General features: G+C 43.7%; 1 protein-coding gene and 1 long non-coding RNA gene across 22 annotated transcripts in view; one reads left to right on the top strand and one right to left on the bottom strand.

Moving 5' to 3' along the window:
• The window catches only part of FGGY (FGGY carbohydrate kinase domain containing), a 420,837-nt gene that overhangs the window by 123,231 nt on the left and 271,796 nt on the right, over nucleotides 1-25,810 (top strand). The window contains exon 1 of one of the 21 annotated variants that reach the window (XM_025427833.3): nucleotides 23,536-23,682. The exons of the other annotated variants lie outside the window; for them this stretch is intronic. The gene's annotated coding sequence lies outside the window, so the exon portion shown is untranslated. Of the gene's footprint in view, nucleotides 1-23,535; nucleotides 23,683-25,810 lie in introns of those variants that run through there. 21 annotated transcript variants of the gene reach the window in all.
• LOC112647120 (uncharacterized) lies at nucleotides 6,813-9,424 on the bottom strand. The gene is made up of 2 exons (XR_003128106.3): nucleotides 8,971-9,424; nucleotides 6,813-7,636 (listed from the first exon to the last, which is right to left on the bottom strand). It is a non-coding gene; the product is annotated as an uncharacterized LOC112647120 (long non-coding RNA).

Raw genomic sequence — 25,810 nt, 5'->3', positions numbered from 1 at the left:
GCTTAGCCTGTGAGTACGCAGCATATTTTTCAAAGCTGGCCTGGCAGACTGAATAATGAGAACTCTACAATAAAGGTTATGAAACCATTGAGAAGTTGGGTTTTCCTACCTGTAAGTTTAGTAAAGAATTCTCGGAGTGTTAATTCAAGGTGGGATTGTAAATAGTGATTTCTGCCAGTCTTCACTCTGTGCCCATACTTTTCTAAGAAAGCGTTTTGGCTTTTTTGCTACTTAAATCCTCACTGATTCCTAAAATTATGAAATATAAATTATAAGAAACAGCTTTGAGCCTTTCACAAGGCACAATTGTACCTCACCCCAGGAAAGAAAATGAACAAATATCTTACACACGTAGAGCTTTTAACCCTCTGGACTTCCAGTCTCCAAATGCTACGAGCATCAGAAAACGTCTCCTAAATCTGATTTTGAGTGGCCAGGCCTACGTCCACTGGGAGTTAGGAGTGCTTCCAAGGGTGAGGCAGACAGAGGTGATAAGATCACAAGAGACTGACCCTTGGTCAAGGCCTGCTTCCTGAAGTCATTTCCCCAGGGTGGGTGGTGGGCAGGTGTGTACCGTGTGGAAACAGGGCTCCACTGCTTCTCCAGGAACATTCCCAGGTGTTATGTGAGGAGTGAGGAAACTTCATCTATTTTCTGAATCTAGCACTGTGGAATGGAAGGGACAGACTGAACACAGGGTGCTTGGGGTTCACCGAGCTCAACAAAGTATTCAAAGCTTGTAGGGTTCAGGACTTGCCTGTATGAATTTGCCCAAGTGCTTATACACTGGTGTCTATTAAGAGCCACGTACTCTGTATATTTCTGATTTGTCTGCCCTTGAAATAATCAAAATATTGTTCCTCTGAGATCTCTGAAGTCCAGAAAGTTCTTTTGAATTCTTAAATTTCTTTTCTTGCACTGTACTGAAACTCACAGATATGGGTGATCCCAGTGACCAAAGAGACACCCATTGGCTCCCAACTTCCCGGCCACCAAGAAGCCTTGAACATATATGTATCCTGGGTTATTTGTGCCAGTGGGCATGTTTCTGATTTGCTTTGTATGTACCTGATCAGAAAATCTGTTTTTAAAAAACTGCCCAGCAGTCATTAATTTTTATTATTTATTTTTATTTTTTTAAAGGTTTTATTTATTTATTTGAGAGAGAGAGAGCACAAGTGGGGATGGGGGGCAGAGGCAGAGGGAGAAACAGATTCCTCAGTGAGCAGGGAGCCCAATGTGGGGCTCCTTCCCAGGACCCTGGGATCATGACCTGAGCCAAAGGCAGATGCTTAACTGACTGAGCCACCAACATGCCCCTAATTGTTTTTAAAATGAAGCTTCTCAAGTCTTTTCTTTGAACAGGGAACCCTTTTTGTGACAAAGAATTAAAAAACCTCCAGCATGAAAAGCTAGTTAGGGGACCTCGTTTCTTAATGACAGCAACAGCAAATTGCAAGAGGGGGAGCTGTAATGAACTTATGGCTTTGAAAGCACTTGTACCACTTGTGATCAGAGCCTTCATTTGAGCCCTCCTGAAAAAAATAGCTGTTAAAAGAAGAAAAATAAAACATGAGGTGAAATATGGACACAGAATGGATATTTGGTAATAGGGAGGTGTTATTTTTAGTTATAATCATATTGCAATTGCTTTTTAAAAGCTCTCCACATCTTATGGGTGCATACTGAAATATTTGCACAAAAAAAGACAGAGTTGGAATTTGTTTAAGAAGAATCAGGACACATGATGGCTAGGAGTTGAAATGATCTGAGGCTGGGTGATAAGTACATGAGGGTTCACTTAGCTGTTCTTTCTAATTTTGAATATTCTTGAAATTTAACACACTTAAAATATTTTTTAAAAATTAACAGTTTGAAATCTTTGGAAGTCTTGGTTCCTAAGGGTACTTCTTTGGTATTTTCCCATCCCTGTTTTCTGTGTTTCTATCTCCTTCCTTCCTTCTCTACTCTCTCTCTTTCTGTCTCCTTCCTTCCTTCCCCACTCCCTCCCTCTCTCCCTGTCTTTCTTTTTCCTTCTTCCTTTCGTGTCACTTGGGCTGACAAGAAAAAAGGACACATTTATATCAAGTTGCAAATGGACTTGGGCCTATTTTCATGGCGGCACAAAGGCCAGTCAGTTCTGGAGACTCAGATGTATGTTGCAGACCGCCTGGGCCTCCCTGGCCCCTGAGTAGCCTAACTGGGCTGAGGTCAAAAGTTGCCTAGACCACCCACCCCACAGTTGGTCAGTGCAGCATGGTTTTTAAACATTTTGCCATGGTTAGAATGTGAAGGATTTAGGTTGAGGTTAACTTTTTAATCCATTAGTCTGGATTTGCCAAAGGGAAGGTTGGGATCCTGCTCTTACTTTGTTACTGCCTATGACTAGGAATGAGTTCTCGGCTTTGAGATTTTGCTGTGAGATTGGTTTTACCTAATCACAGCCTGAGCAGACAAAAGATTAGGTCATTAGATCCCAAACTAACCTCAGATTGTCAGTCATGATGGCAAGAATCCCCTGGAGAGATTTTCATTTTTCATAAAAAAAGAAAAAAGAAAAAAAACCTATAGTAAAATTACTTGGGAATTCTGTTCAACAGGTCTGAGTGGCAGTATAATCTAAAAATGTTTAATTTTATCAGCTTCCCACATGATTCTCATAATCATTACATTGGAAATCTAGACTTAGTGTTTGTTTATTCATTTATTTTTTAGTGGTTTTTAATAGAATGGAGGGATTCTCGTTGCTCAAGGAACAGATTGAGATTGTATTCCCATATAGTTCTACCTTACTACAACCAGGTGGCACGTTTTTCATTGGTATTGTTATTTTTAATTGTTTTTATTTAAGATGACTTGCTCTGAGCAAGGCCTTGCATCTGGTAGTTATTATATAAGTGCTTGGCAAATAAATGACAAATCCAAAAAGGAAAGGCAACAGGCAACTGATATTTATTGAGTCTCTCTTATTATAGTAGACTTGACTCATCATTTATATCTTCTCCTTTAATGTTTGCCACGGCATGAAAAGTAATGATTATTATCCAGTTTTGCATTTGATGAAATTAAAGCTCAGAGAAGTTTGGTATTTTATCCAAAGTCATACAGTAAACCTGTGGGAGGAGTATTTGGTGTCAGCTGGGTTTTTTCTCTTGTGCCTGGCAGCCTTTCTGGACACTGTAGCCTGTTTGTCCTTTCTTGGCCTCAGAGGATTGTGTAACAGGAGAGGGGTACTCTGTGTAGAGGTCAGGCAACCCAACCAGTGGGGCAGGCCACCAGAGCTTCCCTTGACCAGGCTATACCAGAGCCTTTGTTTTCCTTGGTCCAATACTGGGTAAAGATCCCACTGAAGGGCTTTGTCACTGCTCATCACTGTGTCATCCCTGGGAAATGTTTGGCAGAGGATCGTAGTAGCTGAGGACAGAAGCCTTTTCTAGGTGGTTTGCCTGTATCTGAATTTTTCTTTGGCACTTTGTAACAGGCCTGAGAAGGTGAGAGTTTTGTGCCACTATGGACACCATCCAGCTTGTTGGCTATTCTTTGATAGTGTGAAGATCAAAATGTCAGATGGAAAGGAAAAGTCCCCAGTGGATTCCAGGCCCTTACCGTCCCTCTCCTGGCATACTGCCACAGCCTACACCCTGCTGTCTGCAACCTGCCTGCCTTTCAAGTTACTTTACTCAGAGGGGATGCTCTTAAACAGGCAGGTCTGCTGGTGTGGCTTCCTTGTCCAGTCTCTTTAGTAGCTCTTACTTCCCTGAGGAAAAAGTCAAGCCTCTGAACGTAGCATGGAAGACTGGCCCTGTCTCTCCTGCTGCATTTCCCACCCCTTACTGCTTCACAAGCAACCAGAGACTTGCACTTGACAGCTGTGCAGTCCATTTTAGAAAGAGAATGGAAAAGGACCCCAAGAAAGCATACAATTTTGTTCTAACTTGCATGGCAGTGTTGGATTTTTCCTTGTTTGTTGTCTGTCTTTGCTCCTGTACTGTAAGCTCCCTGAGGGCAGGAGCTTTGTCTTGTCTGCTGCCCTATTGTCTCATGTGGCATGATGCCAGTACAGAGTGGGTGTTCATTCATATGATGGCCCAGTGAATAAATAAATGGTAGGCACCACGTAGTGCTCTTCAAGGCCAATGGAAGGCATGATCAGTGTGGGCTAGAGTGGTCAAGGAGGCCTTCATAATAAGCTGGTTGTCAAGGTGAGGCTTGTGAAAATCAGCAGAATGGGTTGTGAGCTTTAGTCTTAAGAATCAGAACTTTAGAAAGGCATTTGCTGTATTGGAAAGAATATGAGTTTTAGAACCAGAGAGACCTAGGTTCAAATTTGGACTCTATCATTTATTGGCTATGGGAATTTAAGATCTTTGCATTTTAATTTCGTCACCCATAAAATGAGATTGATATTCCTTTCCTTACAGTAGTCTCATGAGGGAAAAAAAAAAAAAAAGTGCAAATCACATATAAAGCATGTAGCACAATGTCTGGCATATGCCAGCACCTCAGGGATACCACGGGTTGAGTTCTAGACCACTGTAATAAAGCCAATATCATGAGGAAGTAAGTGAGATGAACTTTTTGGTTTTTCAGTGCATATAAAAGTTATGTTTACACTACACTGTAGTCTGTTAAATGTCCAGTAGCAATATGTCTAAAAATACAGTGTAATACCTTAATTAAAAAATACTTTATTGCTAAAAAATGCTAAGCATCATCTGAGCTTTCAGCAAGTCCTAATCACTGATCACAGATCACCAGAGCAAATATAATGAAAAAATTTGAAATATTGAAAGAATTACCAAAATGCAACACAGAGACGCATTGCTGTTGGAAAAATGGTACCAATAGACTTGTTCAGCAGGGTAGCCATAAACCTACAGTTTCTCAAAAAAACTGGTATTTGAGAAGCATAATAAAAACGAGGTATGCCTGTATGAGGCCCTAAGAAGTAAAAGTTTATACAGTACAGTTCAATGAACATGCCTGAGAAACAAAGATTATTTGGATGAGGTTGTTAAATTTGATTAAAATGGCACAATTCTGCTGGCTCAAAGCAGTTACATTAGATTTCACAGTTTTTGTAACTGTTCTCATGTACCATGAAGAAGTCTTGCACATTTCTATACTCTTTTTTTTAAGCTTTTGAACATTGGAGGTGGATATGCTGCCCCATCCTACTCATCTGATACATAGATGCGCTGTCCCTTAACACTGGGGCCTGTTGGAAGGCAGCAGGCACCTAATGTGTAAAAGAGATGACAGCAATGAGCTTTCTGCTTACTCTCCCAGTGACACACCTGGCTTTCCTTCTGCTATGTGTATGTGTGTGTGTGTGTGTGTGTGTGCGTGCGCACATGCACACGTGTGGTTCACTACATATCTTCATGTTGGAGTTTTCACTGCGGTCATGATTCTGACCTCTGGCTCATTCATTCACTTCATCTCTTCATCTCCTGCCTTCTGTCTCTCTCTCTCTCTCTCACTCACTATTGTCCAGCCATATCTACATCCTTAAAATCCCTGAACATGCAGCTCTCTTCAGCCTTGAGTTCTTTGACTCTCTGTTTTCCGTTGGACTGAAATTCTTTTCCTCTGCCTCTTTCCATTTTTTCAGAAAATCAGCAGACTCCTTGTCCTTGGAGTGGTATTGGAGCAAGATGATGAAATGGAGTTTTAAGTGTTTATTTTACATAAAGCCAAGGAATACTAGTGTAAGAGTGTTTACAATTCTTGTTTTTTTTTTTTTTTTTTTTTAACCAGAGAAATGTAATGCGCGTCAAATACAAAAATGTAGGCATATGTTAGGAAGCTTTGCTCTGGGTGCTGCTGGTGGTACTTCTCTTAGAGTCTGTTCCCTCTGTCTGGGCTCCCTGCAGAGCCTTTGTCTCTAACATGGAGAATGATTAACCCTGCCACCCCTACCCTGCTGGAGCTCCCAGCACCACCTCCTGGGGCACACTTCCTCTGTCATAGTCTTCAGCTCCCAATTCCAGCGGGTTTTACTCCTCTCCCTGCTCATCCTAGGGGGAGTAACCTCAACTGAGTGGCAAAGAGGGGTCCGGAGGCCTTGTCAGTAGGGGGTCCAGGATGGGCATGCCAAGGAAGAGGAAGGAGAGAGGAGTGGGTTGGTAAAAGTCAGGAAGGACATGAGAAATTGCTGAGTGATGTCTGAAATAACAGTATTACAGTAACAAAAATAGCATGAATTCAGGACTAAAAAAAAATAACACAATATGCCTTGATACCCAAATGAGGTGGTGTGTTCCTAATTCTCATCCAGTGGTCTCACTTCACAAGTTACCTCCTTAGGGAGGCCTTCTCTGGCCTGTGTCCCAAGCAGGCCTCTCCGAAAGTTCACGTTTTTGTCCCCAAAGCACTTACTTTTCTCTGGAAGTATTGTTTACTTTTTTGTCTGACTCTCTCAGATGTAGGCAGGGACTTGCCCTCCTCTCCCCAGTGCCTGGAACTGTGTCTCCAAAACCACTGGCCCCCCTAAATACATGCTGAATGAATGCATGGGAATTATCGTGGCAATCCCAAATTGCCCTGTAGGAGATGGGCATTGAGAAGAGGAGTACGGTTGCCTGCAGTTCTGGAAACCCAGTCAGGCAGTGCTGATACAGGCTTGGCTATTATTATCACGATTATTATTTTGTTTCAAAGCCCTTTTAGGATGCCAGGCATGTTGTGGAATGGAGGGAAGTAAAAATCTTAACAGATGGTACCACCTGCAAAAGAGAATAAATCTTTTTTTTTTTTTTTTTTTTTTTACTCTACCCTCCTCTCCCTATCACAGATATGAATAAACAACAAAAAAAAATTGTTTTTAATTCTGCCTTTGGAGGTAGGACACACTTAGTATTCTGAGTCAGGCAAAGAGAGTCTCTAGCCGCAAGACAGCTGGGAACTCAGGTCCATGGAGGGCGCCCAGGACAGAGGTGAGGAGAAGGCGCCTCCTTGTCTGGTGACAGCAGCTGGGGCCCTCTCTGCTTTCCTCCCCACAGAAATCCAGTTGGAACCAGTGCATGCTGGGCTTCTGCCTGCCGGGTAGAAACAGATGGCCTCAGGCTACTGCTGATCTGGTGGCATGGGCTGCATAGCTGCTGCTTTACTCATGGGCCAGTGAGACAGGGGGTGGCCAGGGTGAGGGTCAGTCGCCTCACATTCCCATCCTCAGTTGAAGTGACTCACTTTGCTGTTAGCAGAAGTTTCAGTTCAGGTTCTGTGGACTGGGAGGATTTCTAACATTCATGCTCCTGAGGACCAAACGTGGCCAGGAATGCCTATTGATCTCCACATCATCAGTCAAAGCATTTGAAAGAGATAATTTTCCCCACTCCTCCTCCTTCACCTGCCACAGGAGGGGGATTGCTGTAGATTATAAAGAATTCGCTACGTGCGGTGGTCCCTCTGGGTGGCCCCAAGGCCGGTGCCCAGGCAGATGTCAAAGTATACCTTCCACCATCACCCTGAAAATGTGTTGGCAACCCAGAGAGACAGAGATGGAGCTGACCCCGTACGAAGAGTTAGGTGATACACATTCTGGGCCAGGATGTCACTGGATGTGAGACTCATGGCAGGTCACTTAGATCTCAGTGGCCTTCTGCTTTCTCTTCTCTCATATCAGATGATGGGACTGGATTGGAAAGAGCAAATAGATTAGCTCGCATGCCGGTTCTTATTGACTGGAAATTACTGTCTGGAACAGAGTGGAGGAAGCCAATCTCAGTTAAGTGAGAAAGGGCAACCAGCTCTGATGTTTGCCAGTTGTGTGTGGGTGTGCGGATAATGGCTCCTAGGCCAGGTATTACCTGGCTGGTGGTCGTTTCTGCCTCTGTAATTTTATGATTCTGTGTGTCCTGTAGGTGATTCTACAGGGATCATGTAACATTTTCTAGTCTTGATAATTACATGGGACTTTATTAATGACGGCAAGGAACATGCACACCTTTAGTGAGAGAAGCTTAGGCTTCTTCTTAGAGAAGCTAAGGCTCATGATGATGAAATGACTTGCCCAAAGTCATCCAGCCAATAAGAGATAGAGCTAGCATTTGGACTGAGATCGTCTGCCTCCAGAGCCAAGTGCTCCATCACCATCCTGTTCTACTTCGTGGTTGGAAGATACCTCAATACAGATTATAATTAACTGTCAGTGTGTGGACAGCATTGCCTATAAATGCACAGGGACCAGAAGGGTGCTCGCAAGACTTGTGAGCTGATGTCTGAACAGCTCTTTTGAGCTTCCAAAGTACTTTCCAAATATTATGAGCAAATGCTGATTGCTGGAGACCTAGGGGTCATGGTATAGAATGCTTTACCTGGATTCTCTCATCTAAACTTGTACAGCTCTTGCTCCATTTTTCAGATGAAATAACTGAGGCCCAGAGACGGAGGCAGCTGTCCCCAAGGTTATGGCTGAGATCTGAGCCAAGGCCTCCCACTCTGGAGTCTCTGGTGGCATCTTTTAGTACTGGCAAGTCCTCAGTGGACTCCTCAGCAGAATTAGAGGCTTTTTCAATATAAAAAGGGGAGGGGGTTAAGATCCTTCTCACTTATGCCTGTTCTGTTCTCTGGAACTCGGGGAAAAAATCTTGGCCCTTAGTCACTGCTGCAGGAAAGGGTGAGACCCTGGCACTCCTCCTGTGCACCTTCCTCTGGCGGGGCCGGGAGGGCTGCTCTGGTCTAGGAGCACTCCACAGGTGTGCTGAGTGGCAGGTCACCCTGTGACTAATCTCATGTGGCAGCTGACTCTTCACTTTCATGGAAGCTGAGAATGCCACACCCTCTAGTGGGTGGTCTCCTCAAAGGCCAAGGATTGAAGAGAGGTGACATGGGTGCATAGGTGACCTCGAATAGACTTTGAGAAGAGTGAGTCCTCTGGTGGCTCTGATCAAGTTAATTTCAATAACTTTTTTTTTTTTTTAAACTACCTTAGAAACTTGGAGGTTAAAAGATAGTAACTGTACATACCCAAATATACACGTAGAGGTTTCAACGATGTGCAAAAGTAGAGATCTTCGGAGGAGTGGAATAATCACTTTATGCTTCGGCAGCTTCTCCTCTTGGCTTTTTCCAATGGGTGAGTTTCCATCTTCCCAGTCAATTCAGTTCACTTGGTGCCATTGCTTTTCTTGTCTGAAAACGATTAAGTCTGGGGATTTGATCAGAACAGACTTGAAAACACCACCCTCCAGTTGCAAATAATCAAGGAATCTGGACGTTGCCTTTTCTTGGCTGAAGTAATGGCCAGTGAAGTCTGCTCCCTTGCCCCTGCCTCTACCCCATGACGGTCCATCTCGTCCTCTTCCAGATGTCCCTTCCCTGTCTTCATCCGGCAGACACACACATGCACCCATGCACACGCGTGTGTGTGCACACACTTGCACACAATTTTGACTGAGTGCTAATAGGTTAAAAAAAAGGCCAACATCGGTTGGGCTGGGCCACAGGACTGTCTGGTTTAAATCTACACTGCCTGGGAGATCTGGGGTAATAAGTGAGTGACAACAGGTACACGTTTCATCACACCCTCCGAACTCAGCCCATAGTTCTTTCTTTGATTCTTTCCATCCAACACCCTTGCCTGAGCTGTGTCCAATAAGTTTTTTAGCTGCATGATCCTGTTTTGGAGCCAAAGGAAGACTTTTTTTTTCCCTCTTCACTTGACTAAAAGGTGCCTAAGTCAAAACCCCACTTCTGGCCCCTTCCTCACTCCTTAAGAAGTAATGAGGAATAACCCCAGGCCAGAAGCTGCTGGGCCCAGTGTCTTCAGTCTTGCACATGACGAGCTAATTTTCTGGTCCCATTTTAGAAAAGCCAAGAATTAACTTGCAGAGAATTAGCCATAATTGGGGAGAAAATAATTGCATGGCTTTTTCTGCCCTGTGATAACTGGAGCCCCAGGCAGATCTTTCAAAGCAGTGGCCATGCCCACTTCTATTTAAAACAAAGCATTGCTCCAGGGGCCTTGAAAACCCAATCTCAATGTTCCCTGGGCTACATTTTTGTGCAAACCACCCTAAAGGTTGGCGTCAAAAAGGGATTTGTCTCATGTCTTTTTGGTACAAAGTTCCAGGGTGGTGAGACATTTTATATCCTATTTGAAGAGGAGAATGGCTTTTGCAGATGTCAGATTATGTTCATGGATCCTGCATGCAAACTTTTTGGGCCAGATCACGATTCCATCAGGAATAGAAGTGGTCTGAGAAGAGAATTGTTTCTGAGAAGCTCCTGTCTTCTAGACCTTCTTCTGTTTTGAAACTTGCCCATTTGCCTCTATTCTCCAGCTTGTGAGCTTAATTTTTTTTTTTTTTAAGTATCTTGGCTCATAAACATGTAGAGGAGGCAATGGACTTTCTTTCATAATGGAGGTGACCTAAATACAGTTTGGTCAGATGCCTTGGTCCCATCAGAGTGCAATGAAATGCCATACCTTCCCATGATTTAAATACCCACTGATGGTTCCACCATGCAGATGACTTGAGCTGCACTCCTGAGCTCCAGACTAAGGACCAAGCTTATCACCAGACATCTTCACCTGCTGGCTAGTAGGCTTCTCCACCCCAAGTGATTTTTCCCTGAAATAAAGTGCTTTTCTTTCTGTGTTTCTTATCATGGTAAAGGAACTGTCATCAGTTACCCAAACCACAAGCCTTGATATGCCATACCTTCTATATCTACTGCTGTTACCTAAATGATGGGCAGAAATTATGATGTTGCTTCTTCAGTCTCTCTGGGATCTCTTACCCTCCTCACTGGGCTCCTTGGCTCCAGCCATCCTCCCTGCCTTTCCCCCAACTTCTTCTACATCTCACCTTACACTCCTCACTCCTCTACCCCCCACCCAGCTGATACTCCATCCCACCTCTAACTTTTGTCTTTGAATGCAGATCTGATATTCCTCACCTGTTTGAAATCCTTCAGTGATTTGAGGATTTAAGTCTCCACTCCCTAGTGTGGCCTATGAGGCCCACAGTAATCCCACTCCTCCCTGACACTCCCATCTCTGTGCATCACTCTCCTGGTAGGTGGGATCCAAAGAGTGATCCCTTGATTCTCTTTCAACTCTGTATTTTGGCATGTACTGTTTTCTCTGCTAGTAATGACCTTTTCTTAGCTGGTCTATCCAACCAACTTCTATACTTTTGTATTATTAGATTATAGTATTACTGGTTGTTTAAGTGAGATAGCTTCCTTCTTTCTCACATGGCAGTCCAGAGAGAGATACTTTCTATGAGATCCTCCAGGAAGGCAGATGGCTTCTGTATCAAACCATCCTTAATATGATACCATTGGTCTGCATGATCCATGGAGGCTTTTGCCACAGTCTCTTTCCATGGATGGCAAAGAAACACACCTTTTTTCTTTAAGGGTCCATTTTAGGAGCTATACCATCTCTACTTCCCAGCCCTTCATGTCTCCTGGCTCTCTGGTTCTCTGCCCCTCTAGCATCAGCAGTAGTAATAGCAGTGGTGATCGTGCTGGTGGAGCAGTAGTAGTAGATCTCTAGCAGAAGTTGTAATAGTAGTAAGAAGAGTAGGTGAAGGAGTAGAAATCATATCATAATTTTCTATTCAGTGTCAGAAGAAATCGAAGGATTAAATGACCTGGCCAAGATCATACAGTAGTAAATAAAGGGCAGAGCCAGCATTTGAGCCCATAACTCCCTTGCTTCTAAGCCCAACATTAGACTGTGGTTGCTTTAATTCCCATCACACTGACAATTATTTCTTTACATGGTCATCTCTCCCACTAGACTCTGAACCTCTTGAGAAAAAGGACTTATCCTTTTTGCCTTTGTATTTGCAGAGCTTAGCACAAGGCTGAGCATGTAGTCATTCCTCAGTAAATATTTTAGACATCTAAATCAGAGTTTCTTAACCTTGGCACTCTTGACATTTTGAACCAAAAAATTATTTTTTCTGGGGCTGTTCTGTTGTGCACTGTAGGGTATTTAGCACCATCCTTGGCATCTGCACACTAGATACCAGTAGGCACATCCCTTTACCCCCCACCTCCCCAAGGAAAACCAGAAATATCTCCAGACATTGTCAGCTGTTTCCTGGGAGGCAGCATCCCTTTGGTTAAGAATCACAGATTTAAATTAAATGTTGGCCAAGAAACCACTAGTAGTACTAACATCCAGAAAGGGCATCTTTAGGATTGGTAAGGCTGCTGGGTCTCTCTAGGATGATGGTGGATTTTCCAGGCCTCTGTATGTCTGGAGCAGAGAGTAGGCTTGCTGCACTCACAGGCTGTCATGGAGGCAGCTGGGATGATCTCCTGGATATGCCAAGTCTTCTTGGGGAATACCACGGAGGGGGCCTCTGGAAGCAGATCTCACTGGGCCATGCAGACCTGCTGTGGGGTGTATCACCTCCTGGCAAAATCTCATCACCCTAACAAGAAATATGCTTTCATATATCTGGCAAAACAGGGGCCATATTCTGTTCCCTGATTTCTGTTTTCTGTTTCCAGGTGTGTCACTGACACATGGAGCCTAGTGAGCACTCTGTTGGGAGCCCAAGTCTCTTATTCTCTACCAGCCCCGTTGTCATGATTTTCCCACCACCTAAGCCAGTCTAGGTTATATTACCCATGTGATGTGGGCGGTGCCTAGGTATCCTTTTCACCTTTCTTATCCTCATATTGCAAGGAGAAAACTTTATAGGTTATCTCACCAATGTGGTTAACCTTTCCTCCCTTGCAATGCCTTTATTGATGACAAGAGTTGGGAATTCAAAATCCATCATTTATTAGCTCTGTCACTTTGGGCAGTAAATTTAGTTTCTTTGACCCTCCATTTGTCTGCAAAATAGAGTAGCCTGTTTGTTCAAGCTACCCCTATAGGGTTATAAGAGCAGAATAAGACAATCTGTAGAAGGCTTAGGTTCCCTAATATGATGGGCTATTACTATACCTTTTACATCCCGGGAGCCTTCAGCATCCTCGTCCATGGGCACTGGGGTATAAGTTCAGTTAAGGTAGACTCTGTGTCTTTCTTTCTCTCGCATTTCCCAGGACCTAGAAGGTATTCAGTGAACATATGGTGATGACTGTATGAAGAAAAGTGAGAAAATGTGTGATTTATGTGTCACTTACATTTGTGACAGACATTCCAGTCACATGTTTAGGAGTTCAGTGTCTATTGGGGGTCACGGACTTAAGTGCCTGTAGAGGCAGTACACAGGTAGGAAAGTGTGAGACAAGAGGGTGTGGGGAGGGGCCTAGGAAACCGAAGAGGGCGTGTACGACCTGAAGACATTCACAGTCACATGTTTTGAAGTCTCTGCATCAAGAGCAAAATATATCTGGGCCAGTTTAGGTCTTCTGTCAACAATTTGCAGCTCCTAATTTACACACGTGTGATGAACACTGGACAGGTGCTGGCAGATAAAAACGAGGAGCCTGGACTCCTGTAGCAGAGATGGAAAGGAGGTGAATCACAAGAATAGCCAGGATGCATTTGGAGCTCAGCTAAGTGCTCTTCCACGCCCTTTGCACATGGTGTGGTGACCTGTTTGTAATCCTCGAAGCGGCCCAGTGTGAGGTAGGGGTGCTAGTTTATGGAGGAGGACAGTTGAGTTGCTTGCCCAGGGTCATGCAGTCAGTAGTTGGCTAATAATGAAGTGTAACGTGCTGTTTCTGGTGACAAGAGAGAGCACAGAAGCCCTTTCTAGATCTCACCCCTTCCACTCTTGCCTTTTCTTGTCCCTTCTCCACACAGCAGCCTAAGTGCTCCTAACGTGGAACTGAGGTCACATCACTCAGCAGCTCACTGCTTGGCGCTGTAACGTTCCCACTCCACGGAAGCCCCGTGCCCTCTGGATGCCTCCTCCCTCACCGGCCTGGCCCTCTTCCTCATGCTCTGTGCTCAGCTGCACTTGCACAGGTGGATGGTCCCCTTGCCAGCTCCGGACCTTCATGGTCACTCTCCCTCTGCCTATGTGTCTCCTTATGATGAAGGCCTCAGTTCCAGTGTCCTCTCCTTAAAGACCTTCTCTGCCCATCCTGCCCCAAAGTTACACTCTTCCTTGTCATGCTTCTTATCTCCCCCTTTAGCTTGTGTGCTGTGTCTGGCACCCCTACTAGAATATACACACTGGCAATGCAAGGATTTGTCTTATTCCCTGCCCCATCCCATTGTGTGACACACTGGTTGGCACAAAGGAGATGCACAGTCAAGAAATATTTGTTGATGGGACACCTGGGTGGCTCAGTGGTTGAGTGTCTGCCTTTGGCTCAGGTCGTGATCCTGGGATTTTGGGATTGAGTCCCACATCGGGCTCCCTGCATGGAGCCTGCTTCTCCCTCTGCCTATGTCTCTGCTCTCTCTGTGTCTCTTGTGAATAAATAAATAAAAATCTTAAAAAATATATGTGTTGATTGAAAGAGACTGCACGTGGGCAGAGACTAGCCTCACTGGGCAGAATCAGAGACCTGGTAGAAACCCATCAGTGCCTCACTGCTTCTCTCAGCACCTGGCAGGGCTCTAGACCTTGATGTCTGGCCCCTACAGTCCCTCTGGCCTCCGCTCCCACACTCATCTGCACACCCTCCATGCGGTGTCACCACATGACAGCTCAGTCGTTCAGTCAGGCCACGTCCTGTCCAGTCCATGCCCTTTGTCAGTTCTCTTCCCACAGCCCTTGTGATCCTTAAAGTTTCAGCTTAAACACAGCTTCCCCGAGAATTGTTCCTCAAACTCCTGGACAAGATCGGGGCCCGCCTTCACATGCCCATCACTGCATGCATCACGGATCCTACCCCTGTAGTTATTTGTGTGATTTACTATGTAACCGCTGGCTCCTCTGCCCCGTGCCCCAGGAAACACAGCCTCTTCGTCTGAATCATCTCTGTGGACCCAGGAGCTCCCCCTGGGCCTGTTCGGTAGCAGGTGCCAAATAAACATTTGTCGAGGGAGTGAGTAAGTCAGTGGATGCATAAAGGGTGAGCGAGTGATGGAAGAGCTCCTCAGTCTCCTCCTATGCCCCCTCCCTTCCCTGGGGAGCCTCACCCAGGATAAGACTTCTCTGCCCAGGCAGGTGCTTGCTCCTTACGGATGTAGATCTCTGCCTTTATCTGCTAACAGAGAAGTTGGACCACAGGGGTGAGGGAGCCTGGCATTTGTCTTGTCACAACACAGGAAAGGGAAGAACTCGGGCTTTGACTGTTATAACTTGGGCTAAAATTAGCACACTGGGGGCGATGTTTGTTGATCATGGCCTGAGGCCACTACGCTTGGAGGAAGGTCAAGACAGGCTGGACAGGAGGTGGGTGTTTACTAGTTCTGTCCAAACTGGCCCATAATACCACACCACAGGCCCTTGGTTTCCCCGACCCTCACTTAGTTAGAGCTGAGGAGGCCATTCGAGGAACTTTAGATGGTGGTTTCTGTCTTTGAGGAAGGATCCAGAACCCAGGTGTCTTCCTCCATGCCCAGTATCATCTCAACAAGTTGTTATGATGCCACCTCTTTAGTAGCTTCTCTTCTTCCTCACAGCCCTTGGGGGATGGGGCAGGGGTCACAAGGATCAGAGTGATGTTGTTGTTTCCTAAGGAGTTCTATGGTTTAATTTGTGTTATATGTGAAGATATGTGCCGTGACCACCAGATTAGATGTTCCTCTGGATTGCTGGTTGGGAGCCAGGTCCATACAGAGCCTGAACCGGAAGGAACAGGGTGAGGGCAGAGATAAGCCCACCTTTGAGGAATAACAGTAATAACACCGCATACTGTGTGATGGAGCTCTCTCTATAGGCCAGGCACTTGCTAAGCACACAGTCTGCACCCTTCTAGACTAGCCATTCCAAGTCATGGTAAGATCTGGAGATCATTTACTAGCTCATCTTTGAGTCTTCTGTACCTTATTAAAGCTTAGAGGGGGGCATACACACCCATGTGGGTTTTTTTTTTTAATTTTTGTTTTCTTTTAGTTAATAAAAGTGTTTGAGACCTAGAACTTCATTGATTTCTAATCTCACTGACACAGCTACTCGTGTATGCACATCTCACCATATATATACATACAGGAACTTAAAAAAATTAAGCAACTGGTATCTGCTAGGGAGCATCTGGGAAAGGAACCACAGTTGCTTATACTAGTGAGTAATTTTGGCAGTGCAACTGTGCATCGGTTACTTAATTTATTTTCTTCTTACCAGGACTGTTGTGAGGCAAAAATCTGATGAGTCAAGTGTCCAATAAGGTGCTGGGCTCAGAGCTGACAGGCACCATGTGTTCCTTTGATGTTGTGGCTGCCCCCTGTTTGGGACCCTGCCCTCTTCCTCCCTCCCTCTTTACTGGACAACACCGATTATTGATCCCTCAGGCCTCCACTTACAGTTCAGGACTTACAGTCCTTTCCTGACCCTCAGAGTAAACTTGGCCCCTCCTACATGACTTCATAGTGCCCTGCACTTTTCCCATTGGAGAAAATTGTATTTATGTAATTATATGTTAAATAACTGGCCTCTCCTGCTTGGTTCTGAATTCAGGAGGGTGGATAGTACCATATCTAAATTCCTGAATTCCTTTCAGATTGTGAATAGACAGATTGACTTTCACTAAAGTCAGCATTAGACACTTCCATGCCATTAAGTCCTTTGTTAGTTGTTTTCACTTTTTCTTGGCAAAAATTTTGAAGGTATACAACTATAAATGTAAACCTACCCTTTCTATGTGGTCTCTGTCCTGGTCAGGGAGAGATCTTAGAGTTTCAGAAGAGACTACTGTGGAGATTTTCTATTAGGTTTGATGCACAGATTTTGGAAGTGCTTGTGTTTGTATGTGTGTGTGTGTGTTTAAATGTGGTAAGTTAAGGTGAAGCAATATGAGTACTGCTAATAATAGGCATTGTTTTTTGAGGGCCTGCAGTTTCTGTGCCAAGTTTTTGTTTTTTAAAGATTTTACTTATTTATTTGACAGAGAGATAATGAGAGGGAGCACAAGCAGAAGGAGCGGTGGGCAGAGGGAGAGGGAGAAGCAAGCTCCCTGCTGAGCAGGGAGCCCCCTTTGAGGCTGGATCCCAGGACCCTGGGATCATGACCTGAGCTGAAGGCAGATGCTTAACTGACTGAGCCACCCAGTTTTAGTTCTAGTTTTTAGTGTTAGTTTTTATAGTATATCTGTTCCTCACAACAAGGTTTTAGGCTCTGTATCCTTACCTCTATCTTAGGTGGGAGAAAAATGCAGAAGTTCGAGAGTTGTCCAAACCTTATCACATAGCAAGCGGCAAAGCTAGGATTTACATCTACACCCGCCTATTTCCAAAGACTTCACATTTTCCATAATATTACTCAGCACCCCTAAAACATTCTGTTTACTTGAGCAATAAGTACCAGTTGGGAACTTACTCTTTGTTGGGTATTCCTTTATTTCATTGGACAACCCAGAATGCTCTACAAATTCTGTTGAAATAGCTAGCTCTAAAGTTTAGGCATGTCTTAGATTTTTAAAGATGGCTGGTGTTGGTATTTCTCTGCTTCTGGTTTGGAAAGTTTTTTGAAATCAGATATCTATTGTGATAACATTTTTCACCCCTTACTGAAAGTGCCAAGTCCATTCCATTAGCTGCTCTTCCACTAGGCAGTCAAATCCATATTGGTCCCTTATGGATCCATTACAGTGGATGGGAAGCCAAAGGTTTTCCATGTGTTTGGCAGTCTCAGTTAATTGCCTAAATTGTGACTTTCCAATATTAGGATTTCTGTTAAAAAATAATATTCTAATAAATTTGGCCTGATTCAGTCCAGCTGAGGGGGGAAATAATTAAGAAATGAATACATTTTGCTTCAGGGATAATATATATCTCTTGCCTCACATTTGGAATTTTACATAGTAGGTCACCTACATGATTCAAGCCAACTTTCAAGGATTTTGTTTTGTTTTGTTTTAGTTTCCCAACACCTACCTTTGTTCAGATTAAGCAAGGACATTGTTCCCAGGCATGATTCAAATATTCATACTTCTGTGTCTTTGTCTATAGGTTTATAACATTTACCATTTTATGAATTTTTAATACCCACCTCATAATCTACTTCTTCCTAAAACTTTGTCCAGCTTTTGACAGCCCCACTACATGCTATCTTTCTATTCTTTTTCACTCCATAGCTACTTACATCCCAGTAATTGATGGGCTCATTTTCTTTCCAGTGGACTGAGCACCAGGACTCATGTTTTATCTCCATGCTGCTGACACCTTGCACAGAATTTGCACTTCATAGCCACTCAATATATTTTATTAAATTGAAATTTAAAAGGAAACTTGTGTGCTTTTATTTAAATAAGGCCATAAATTTGGCACAACAGTTTTCATGAATTTGAAATGCTCAGAAAATGCTGTTCTTCCGTATTATTCTTTGGTTGTCATCAAAGAGGTTGGCTTTACAGTAAATGAAGTGAATCACAGAATCTTCGAACCGAATCATAACAATAATAATGATAAAAACACTAGAACTCATCTACATAATGCAATCCCTTCTCTTCAGACATTTCTCCTGGTCATTTTAGACTGCTAGGGGCTCTTCTTTTTCAAAGATCCCTTTAAAGAAGACCATCATCTTCTCATATCAATTCATCATGTCTTCTGGCCCTGTAAGTTATGTGTCCTTCGCTCTCGTTCTGAATCCTACCTCTCTGAATTTATGCTCACTGCTTTCGTAGAAATGAAAAACAGCTGCTTTCAACTGAAAATATTTTCCTTCCTAAAGATGGTTATTCCATCATTCCATATCCTTCTCTTCCCCTGGTGTAATTCTCCCTTGCATCTGACATTCTTCTTTTTCTATTGGAATACTCCTCTTTTAATTTTTTGGTCTTTGGCTCAAACAAAACAAAACAAAACAAAACAAAAAAAAACTCAGGCTAGGTATGATCGGTAAGTGATCGTTGATTTCAGGTGTACTTGGAAATATGTCTCACACCATTGAAAATCAGTCAAACTAGCCAGATTGGTGGGTGACTGAAATACTATGACCTGAGTGATATATGGTGGTGTCTTTTCAAACCTGCCATCAACCATTCCCATCTCAGTTTCTCCAGTTGCTTAATTTATAAGACATGATTTATTTGTCACAAACTGCTATGCGAGGTTCAAAAGAAACAGAAATGATGCACAAGGGAAATAGAGTAAATTTAGGCCATTTTTTTTTCCAGATCTGGTTTATAAATAAGTCTTTCTCAATTAGAAAAACACATGATAATTCTACAGGAGATTTAAAAAGATCATGGTACACTCTAAGTGCACTTTTACCTTTTTGTATGGTTTCCCAATTAAGAAACCCCACAAGCTCCTTCTTGCTGATTATTAAGGATAGCCAACCAACAGGCAACTTGCTTTCTGTATTTAGTTCAGCAGGGATATCGGTTGATACTTGAGCAGAGGCCTCTGGGTCCTTTTGTTTGTTGGTTGTTTCGTTTGTTTTTAATATGAGCTCATTTAAAATCCACATTAGGAACTGAGTTGCCATGCTAAAACTCCACTCCAACACTCAGAGCAGACTTCCTCTGCAAGAATAAAATGGGTATTTTTATATGCAGGAATAGGCTCAAGAAGACATCAGATCGGTGACAGGTGTCAAGTCAGCAAACATTAAGCATCTTCTATGTGTCAGCCTTACTAGGAAGGGGAGGATGCAGAAAGTACCATCCTTCTGGTTTACGGTCCAGAGAGGGAGAGAGGACAGTTGGCCCAGCGATTAAAATGCAGTAGGTGCCACAGTAGGGAGGACTAGAAGCACAATCGTTCATACCCTTGGACAAATTTGTGAAGGATGATTCTCTTAAAGATGATTAAGATTTACCAGGGGTGGGCAGCCCGGGTGGCTCAGCGGTTTAACACTGCCTTCAGCCCAGGGCATGATCCTGGAGACCAGGGATCAAGTCCCACATCAGGCTCCCTGCATGGAGCCTGCTTCTCCCTCTGCCTGGGTCTCTGCCTCTCTCTCTCTCTCTCTCTCTCTCTCTCTCTCTCTCTCATGAATAAATAAATAAAATCTTTAAAAAAAAAAAGATTTACCAGGGGTAAGTAAGGTGAAGGTGTTTCAGGCATGACCAAGCACAGAAGTGAGCAGGGGGCCTGACCCATCCTGGAAGCCACAGTTTTGTTTCAGCCAGAGAAGGGTCATAACAGGGATACCCTCCTACTCCTTATGCAGGGATGCCTAGGATGCACATCCTAGGCAGGTTTTCATTTCTCTCTGGTATTTCATCAAGGTTTCCAGAACATCCACAGTTAGTTTCTGTAGGCTACTGTGCTCCCCTAGACCATTGTATTTATCTGTATGAAGGCCTTTCTTAATTTTTTTTCCATTCCCCCTGCATGTCTATCTTTGCCTTCTCTCCTCTATAATACTCAAGGCAGGAGATCTTGTCCTCACCTCTGTATCTCTGCGGTGCCATGCTCAGTCCTGGCAAAAACATGTTTGGGGAATAATGAACCCTCCATGGATGGGTGGAGTGGTCTAAGTGGCTTTGCTCCTAACTTTGTTGAGGGGGCCCAGTATTGGTATGTAAGTTCAAGATATAAACCAAAATTTTGGTTTCCAACTCCGTTTTATGTTGAGTTTATAGCAAGGCTGCACTGGATGGTTTACAGCATCAAGTTCATTTAGGTCAGATAATGCTCATCAAGTTAGATCTGAAAACCCATCTTATTTCTAGTGTTCTTAGCAGTGTCAAAGGGAGTTTTCATTTGACTATTTCTCTTTCATTGATATTTTCTTCGTCAGAGGTAGCTATGAGATGATGAGGATACTCGTGTTGATGAAAACAAGAAGAAAAATTACTACCTTTTGTTGGGCATGTGCTCTGTATCAGGGACTATGCTACATGTTTTATGTAGATTAACTCCATTTTATTGAATTTATGAGGCAAATTACTATTTATCTAGTCCCATTTATCTAGTACTATTACTCTCCTTAATAGACAAAGAAAATGAAGTATATGGAGGCTCTGTCATTTGCATATGCCCAGCAATTTTTTCCTCATATCAGCAGTGAAATTCAGAGACTGGAAGAGTCTCTAGGAGTCAGTTATTCTGTCTCCTATCTGAAGGTAGGATCATGCTTGAACTGAATACTTTGGTATAGACACGTGCCGGAAACATCTCCTCTGCAACCTCTGTCCACCTGGCAAACTCCTCTTCATATTTCTGGACTCAGCTATGGCTCATGCTACTCCTTCTGAGGGAAGATTCCTTAATATTCCCAAGTAGAGTTGCCCTCTTTGTCTGGTGTTCCTCTTAAACACCTGTCTCTCACCTGTAAAATTCCCCTATCAGGCAAGGAGTGTGTTCCTGGAGGCAGTGTGGATAGTAGTTAAGGACATGAGCTCTGAAGCTAACTGTCTGGGTTCAAATGCCAGCTCTGTCCATGTCAGTGGGTGACCTTAGGTGCTCTTCTCGCCCTGAAAGACTGTGAATCCCTTGACCTCAAGGGTTGATATTTACTATGAGTGGCTTAGATGTCTATGTTACAAAATTGCCACGTTCTTGACATTAATAGCAAGCCTGGCTGCATCTTCCTAAAGAGCAGACATACTGTTTTTGCCAGTTTCTGGATCCTGATCCTTGAAGGATATTGGAGAAGTGAGGTCAGTTGGTTGACTGGTGGTTGTTTTTAATACACTTTAACGTTTTAGAGCAGTTTTAGGTTCACAGCAAAATTGAGCGAAGGCACAGAGATTTCCCATACACTGCCTGCCCCACCCATGCACAGCCTGCTCCATTTTCCACATCCTCCACCAGAGTGGTGCATTTATTACAAGTGATGATGCTGGTGTCAACCTCTATTAAGCATCATCACTTAAAGTCCATGGTTTACATTACTGTTCACTCTTGGGGTTGGATGCTCTGTGAGTTTGGGCAAATGTATGACCGTTTATTTGTCCACCATTATAGTATCAACAGTTTCATTGATAAAAATCCTCTGTGCTGTGCCTGTTCGTCCCTCTAGGATCTAGTTTTGAGGCTGTTTTTCTCTTTCTTTTTCTCTTCTGTTTCATCTTCCAGTTCTTTTCCTCTCCTTCCTTTCCTTAGATACAATTTATCTTGAGAGTCTTGAAAACCTCACATCTATTCCCTGTCTCCACAGACGCTTGCCTGGCTTCTGCTTCTTGTGTTCCATGCAGACTAACCACGCATTTGATTGGCATATTCATTCTTCAGCTGTCTTAATCCCTTCAGTCTGCTCCCTGTGAACTGAGTCCTGGAAGCCATTGTGTCTTTTCACGATAATTTTGCATATTTTTCCTGGTACTCATTGTGAGTTGCCTTCACAGCTTGAACTCTCAAAAGCAGTGTTCATTTTGCACCTTGAGGGAGCCTCTCACTGTTGTCCCTGTGTCCTGAACTATGGTATGCATCTCTTAAACATCTTAAGTTTTACCAGAACATCTTCACAGGACACCTAAGGTGGCTACTTATTTGCCCCCCTCGATCTGATTCTTCATCTCCTTTTATTATTATACTTTTCCTTTATTTTTATTTTTTTTTAAGTTTTATTTATTTATGATAGTCACACACACAGAGAGAGAGAGAGAGAGAGAGGCAGAGACACAGGCAGAGGGAGAAGCAGGCTCCATGCACCGGGAGCCCGACGTGGGATTCGATCCTGAGTCTCCAGGATCGTGCCCTGGGCCCAAGGCAGGCGCCAAACCGCTGCGCCACCCAGGGATCCCTATACTTTTCCTTTATTAAGAAAAGGAGTTAACAGGCAACATAAACATAGGGAAATCAGATATCTCAAATTTATTACACTCTTCCACATGCTCTGATGGGTTTGTAAGTATCTTTCCATGAATGGGCCTGAAAAAGTGCATATTTAACGAGTGTAGACTTTTAATCGCTCAGACCAGCCTCTAAACTTCTGCCTTGCTCCATCCTAATGGCCTGACTTCAACGGAGTTACCCAACCTTCTGAGTCTCAAGTGTCCTTCTGCGTTGAATGGGGATACTGATCATGTCCTTACCCTTTTGTTGTGGGAACAGTTGTAATAACGTTGCATAAAAGGACTGGGTGCGGTGCTTGGTCTGTGGCAGGGACTCCTGACCTGCCCCCACCTTCCTTCCCTTCCCTTTTAACTCCCCCACCTCTCATTTTGCCTCTCATCATTTTCATCCTTATTTCTTAGGAGATAAATCCAAATCCACGAGTCCAGGGGCTTCCCCAAGATCTTAGAATGTTTTGGCAGCGACTTGAGGATCGTTTTGCTTTCTGACTCTTAGATCTCTTTTTCCTTGGGGGCATGGGAAAACTCTCTGAACTCGATTATTTATTCACTTCTTTCATGCTCCCCCATATTGTCACGGCCACAGTTCAAACCATGTTATCGGCAAGTCTCACTGAAAAGGCAGTTTAATATTGCCCTGTGTTGCATCATTGCATATATTATTTCGGTCTGTCACGGACCTGTCAGCAAGTCTTGATGAAGTACAGAGCCAATAGTAACAAGCCTGAAATCTGACAGCTCTTTCACAGAAGCGGCTCCGATCAGTGCAGTGGTATTTCTTCAGAAATAAGGCCCTCTTGGTGTCTTTGTTGATACAATTAGCAATCCAGCCCCAGTCCTGTCTCCCCTTGAGCTTTATCTTCAGAGCTGGTGATTCAGTCTGCTCTGTGGCTTGGAGAAACAGAACCATCACAGGCCTGGGATGTACTGAAGGCTGGAGCCAGGAATAGCTTGGTAATTTATCCCCACTCTCGGTCTCTAATTATTCTGTTATTCACTAGCTTGCTCGATTGAGACTCTCCAGGTTGTGCCTAACCCAAGCAGAGAACAAAAGGCTTCCCTTGAAAGTGGGGGCCTGGCAATGTCAATACAGCGAACTGCATATAAATAATGCAGCAGTGCCGACTTCATTTTTATAGAATCTTGTTGAGAAAGGCATGATAATGATCAGACCTCTGGAACTCAGCAGGCATGTGCTTTTGATGTGTGCCTTGCCCTGGGTAAAAGCAGGAAACTCCAAAGTTCTTGTTCTTGCTGAGGCTTCTTCATGGTCTCAGGAGTGTGGCTGGAATCCTGTGACACTTCGCCTTTGTTTCTCTCAGAGCTGGGGGGCTCCTCCCTGCCTAGAAAAACTCTAATATGTGCACACTGAGTCTACGGTAAATATTGTCTGAATGTGTTATTATTATTATTTTTTTTTTTAGGAAGAAGAAGATGATGATAATTATATCGGTTACCACTATTCATCATTAAAAAAGGGCTTTACTGGCATTTTAATCCTACTAAGACTAGAGGGGCTTATTATTTCTGAGACTGCTCTCCCCTCCCAACTGGCCTGAGGTCTTTCCTTCTGTCTGTTCAGATTCCCCAAAAAATGAATCATTGAGCTATAAACCTGGCAGCCAGAGCCCCAGGAGTTGAATTGGGGAAAGGATCTTGAGGGCTGACTTGCCAAGAGGCATTTCCTTCCTCTGTCTCTCTGCTCTTGTCAAGATGCTCCTACTTGTAGCTGGGCTTTGTACCCTACTTGGTCTCAGGTGCACCTTTGCTGTCTTTTCATGGTACAGGAGAGGGAGTACCCTGGTTGAGCATCCTGAGGGTGCAGGGGGTCTGCTCACTTCCTACCCAGCTTTCATCGGTCTTGCTGTGGTCAGCCCCACTTTTGTGCCCACTTTCTAAAGTATCTGGTGTTACCACTTCCTGAACTTTTCCGGGTCTTTGCAGGGAAATTGTTGTGCCTCTGGTTTTTTCACCCTGCTACTTAGGTCTACTAAGGGCCTGACAACTCATCCATCTGTGTTTTCTGCCTTTCAAATCTCTGTTGCTGTCATCTCTCCTATTGTCTTTGTTATTGTGGGTTTTTGCCTTTTGAAATGTTTTCATACTGCCATTTTATTGGGATCTTAAAAGGGAGCAGGGGTCAACGTGTATTGTCAGTCTGGCATCTTTAACTGGAAGACTCTCTTATTTTTTGCTTTTTTCAAGGAAGAAGAGAAGATACATTTGAGATTTGGCATGCTTTTGTGTCTGGGGAAGTAGGTGATGGGAGGTATGTCAGGCAGATGAAACTTATTTTCAAAAAACTCTCCTTGTTCTATTAAGGCGGTGGTTTGTGCAAGGAACCCAGTGTTCTGCTGCTGTTCTTGGTCACTCCAGGAAATCAAGAATCTAGCCCTTTCTCTTCTAGAGCCTGCACAGAGAACAATAGCTGAAGATCTGGACCTCATAATAGAAACAATTAAAAAGTGATTAGGAACCTGAAAGCTTCTTCCTTTAACTGACTTCCTACGGTTCCCATGCATTTATTTAATAAACATTGAGCTCTCAAAATTTGCAAGAGAGGCACTGTGCCTGGGGCTAGGGTATGACAGGATGAATAAGGCAGGTACGGACCTTGCTGTTAGAGATCATGACCAGACCAGAGGTACTAGAATTCCCAAAAGGCTAGAAGGAGCATCAGGAAATGAAACAAAATAACGTTCTTTTATTAGAAGGTGGTAGATGCCTTAGTACCTCCTGACCTTCCCCCACTCAAACATGCTCTTAGCTAAAATACTATAAAGCCCACAGTTCTGGACACCTCCAGCCTGTCGGACCTTTTAATCAACATGGGCCACTGATACTGCTGAATTTTAGGCAAATTGATGTTAAAAAAACAAGAGTGACCTTAGGTGGTCACATCCAGTTATACTGTCGTGAATCTTTGATTTCATGTACAGTTTTGCATTGCCTATTCGTTCTGAGCTAACACAAGGACAAAAGTCTAACTTTAGCTGAGTTCTAATTGCCATTTTAACAAACTACGATTTCTTCTTTAACCCACAAGTCATCTTGATGAACTGACCCTTTTATCATTATGTAA

This window comes from Canis lupus, chromosome 5 (assembly GCF_003254725.2).
Source record: "Canis lupus dingo isolate Sandy chromosome 5, ASM325472v2, whole genome shotgun sequence".
Taxonomy (NCBI): Eukaryota; Metazoa; Chordata; class Mammalia; order Carnivora; family Canidae; genus Canis; species Canis lupus.
The sequence above is the reverse complement of the archived record's forward strand: the minus strand, read 5'-3'. Positions and strand labels throughout refer to the sequence as shown.